The following is a 3,997-nucleotide window of genomic DNA, read 5'->3' as shown; positions in this document are numbered from 1 at the left end:
TTATGTACACACACACACACACATGCACACATTCATATATACATATAGGCATGCACACACACACACGCACATGGAGAATGTTGTTATATAGGTTTCACGAAAGGTGTCGGAGATTGAAAAGACGTTTATTACTACCGTGACAGCTGAATCCATGTAAAACATCATAACACATCAAAAGGTTAATAACGTTACAGTTTTATTTCGACATATTTTGCGATTTTGTTATCCTTCTTACCTTTCTGCTCCTCCCCACCACCACCACCACCACCACCACTAACAAAACATGCATATGCATACACACACACACACACACTCATATGGGAGCACATACGTATCACACATACACATAAACACGTATATTCACGAAACTCACTTTGTCATAATAGACTGGCTTTCTTTTGACATTTCCTGCTTTTCATTGACACCATATTTTATTAAAAGTACATGCCCCACTGTATATGTGTATGTATGTACATACATTTATGTATATATATGAACATATATGCATGTGTGTATATATGTATACGTATCTATCTAGCTATATATATATATATATATATATATATATATATATATATATATATATATATATATATATATACATATATATATATATATATATATATATATATATATACGTATCTATATGTATGTGTGTATATATGTGTGTGTGCGTGTGCACAGTCTCATCTATCTATCTATCTAGCTAGCTGTGTTCTTTTATTCTTTTACTTGTTTCAATCACTTGACTGCAGCCATGCTGGAGCACTGCTTTATATTATGATGTCATACTGGATAATGCTTTTACAGAAGATCTTCCTCAATTAATACATTTCAATAGGTGTGTGTGTTTGTGTGTGTGTGTGTGTGTGTGTGTGAACTTTATCGATAGCCCTCAATATATTATACACAAATTTCGAACCTGGGTTCTCATTCCTAAGGTATTTTTCAATGTTATTATTATTATGGCATATTGGTTAAGAGCACAGGCTACTAACCCCAAGATTCTGAGTTCGATTTCAGGCAGTGACATAACATTGAAAAATACCTTAGGAATGAGAACCCAGGTTCAAAATTTCCCCAATACACCTGAAGAAGGCTGGAGGGTATATCAGCCAAAACGTTGTGTTAACAACAAACAAGACGAGGACAAATATCCGTCAAATGTAAATAATGTACTACCAAGACAGGGTGTCCAGGAACACGTTAGGCCTCCAAGCAATGCAAAGTACTGGAGAGTCCATTACTTCCCAACCAAATAGTCCCACTGCATGACACCTTGGGCAAGTGTCTTTTACTGTAGCGTTGGGCCGACCCAAGCCTTGTGAGGCAATCTGGTAAAGGGAAACTGAAAGAAGCCTGTCGTATATTTACATACACACACACACACACACATATATATACGTATATGTGTGTGTGTGTACTCCACTGTCACGTGACAACTGATGTTGGTGTGTTTATGTCCCTGTAACTTAGTGGTTCAGCAAAAGAGTCCAATAGAATAAGTACCAGGCTTTAAAAAGCAGTAAGTACAGGGGCGAGTCATTTGTCTAGAAAGTTTTCCAGGCGGTGCCCCAGCATGGCCGCAGTCTAATGACTGAAACAAGCAAAAGCTAAAAGATATATAGTCATAGGGAACCTTAATTACCAACGGAACAATTCGGCCTGCGAGGGTATGTATGCTCACTCCTTAAATGCTAAATTATTCTCAGATAATTTGGTTCCTTATTCCAAGCAGTCAGACGAACTGAAGATTCTACCATGGATTTGAACTCATAACTTGTGGGCTGATAAACCTGTACTTTATACATTGCATTCTTTTCTTTTCGTTTCTTTTTTCACCTACCTCATCACTAATTACATTGATAATTGACTATTTCGAAATGTGTAAATTACAGCTATGAAACTGTTTTGTAAATTGCAATTAGCAAATTAGTGCTACGTAGGATTTTACTAAATTGCAGCAATTAGTAGTGAATGTCTATTAAATTGTATTATTTTAAAAGCTTATGTAGATTTTGTGTTGCATTTGTGCATTTAGTGCACAAATAAATACACATGAGTTACATGTTGTAAGAGAGAGGAAGTCACTGTTAGGCCATGGGGCTGTTACTCTTAGCAACTGTAATCAAACCAGGTGAAACAAATTCATAGTCGTAACTTTTGAAATCAAGAACCACCACCACCAACACAACGATGTATATGCCTTTAGTATGATACACCGATACTGTGTAATTGAAGAAGTGGTTCCCAACCTGGGGGCCGCAGACCCCTGGTGACCCGCAAAAGTAGTACTGGAGGTCCGTGAACTAAATTCAAAATTTCATACATCCATCCATGCATGCATTCATACATACATACATACAGACAGACAGACAGACAGACACACACACACACATATATTTGGTTTATGAATATTCAAATTAAAATTCAGAAAATGGAGATGTAGCATTAATATAAATTATCCATTGCAAAAATCCAACATATTCTCTTACAACTGTTTCAATTTTGCCCAAATATTAAATTCCAATAATTAAATCATTGTTTGGGGCAAAATCTCATCAGAAGAGTAGAAAAGACATGCCGTTAAGTTATTATGTGTTATGTTTCCCTCCAAATTGTTGGCCTTTGGTAAAATAGAAACAGCTGTAAGAGAATATGTTGGAGTTTTGCAGTTCATAAATTATATTAATGTTTCATCTCCATTTTCTGAATTTTAATTTGAATATTTATAAACCAAGATTTATACTTAGACCTATTATTTTAGGAATATCACTATTCACGAAAAAAAAATGATAGGCAATGAACAAGTAATTCATTGGATATTTTTATCCCTTAATAAGGCTATTTTAACCTTTATTTAAATATATATATATTCTACGTTAAGTACTAGGCCCAAAAGATTTTGGGAAGGGGGCCAGTCTATTAGATCAACACCAGTATGCAACTGGTAATTAATTTATCAGCCCCAAAAGGATGAAAGGCAAAGTCAACCTCAGCGGAATTTGAACTCAGAATGTAAAGACAGACGAAATAGCGCTAAGCATTTCGCCCAGTGTGCTAACAATTCTGCTAGTTCGCTGGCTTATAAGGAGAAGCATATTAAAAGGGATACGTGGGAAAATTCATTTAAATAAAAGGGTTGGGAACCACTGAAGTGGAGGGTGGATTTGACTACCATTTCAAATAGCTCCAGCAACCATGTACAAGTTCTCATGTTTCTTCACGTGTTCTATGTGTGTGTGTGTGCACGTACGTATGTGCGTTAATTGTGTTATAAGCAAGCATGTTGTGTGTGTATGTGTGAGTGTGTCATTTGTGTCTGTGTTACCTATATGTATTATAGGTTTGTGTATGTATGATTGATTTGTTTCAATTTTATAGGTGTTATGTGTGTGTGTGTGTGTGTGTGTGTTTCTGTATACACGTGTTTGTCTGTGTAAAAGTGTGTATATGTGTTGTTTCAGTTATATGAGTGAGATGTGCTTTTGAGAAGGGATGCATATATGGCGTCTATGAACCTCTGCTGTCAGTTGTGTGTCTTAATATGTGATACGATTCTGCGTCTGTGTACATGGGAGTGTGTGTGTGTGTGTTGTAAAAGTATATGCTTGTGTGTGTGTGTGTGTGTGTGTGTTGTAAGGTATGTTTGGGTATGTGTTGGTGGAGCAGGTACATTGATATGTCATCTCGTGATTGACGTATCTCTTCATCTAATTATTGCTACACAGTTTTTTAATTGCAAAAACAAATATTAAAATAATAAAAATAAAAAATGAAGAAACAAAAGTTGATGAAGTTATATAAAAATTAATGCATTCAACTGTCTGGCACGATATTTTATGGCACACATACACACACACGCACACACATACATTTATGCATATATACACATCATATATTTATATATTTATATATATATATATATGTGTATATATATATACATATATATATATATATGTATTTATTTATATATATGTATGTATATATATATATA

General features: G+C 34.9%; 1 protein-coding gene across 1 annotated transcript in view; it reads left to right on the top strand.

Annotated features, from left to right (window-relative positions):
* The first annotated feature begins 1,652 nt into the window (after positions 1–1,652).
* Positions 1,653–3,997, top strand: part of LOC106878166 (synaptogenesis protein syg-2) — a 180,518-nt gene continuing 178,173 nt past the window's right edge. The window contains exon 1 of the mRNA XM_052973352.1: positions 1,653–1,673. The gene's annotated coding sequence lies outside the window, so the exon portion shown is untranslated. The remainder of the gene's footprint in view (positions 1,674–3,997) is intronic.

The sequence above is a fragment of the Octopus bimaculoides genome, chromosome 15 (genome assembly GCF_001194135.2).
Source record: "Octopus bimaculoides isolate UCB-OBI-ISO-001 chromosome 15, ASM119413v2, whole genome shotgun sequence".
NCBI classification, from domain to species: Eukaryota; Metazoa; Mollusca; class Cephalopoda; order Octopoda; family Octopodidae; genus Octopus; species Octopus bimaculoides.
The sequence above is the reverse complement of the archived record's forward strand: the minus strand, read 5'-3'. Positions and strand labels throughout refer to the sequence as shown.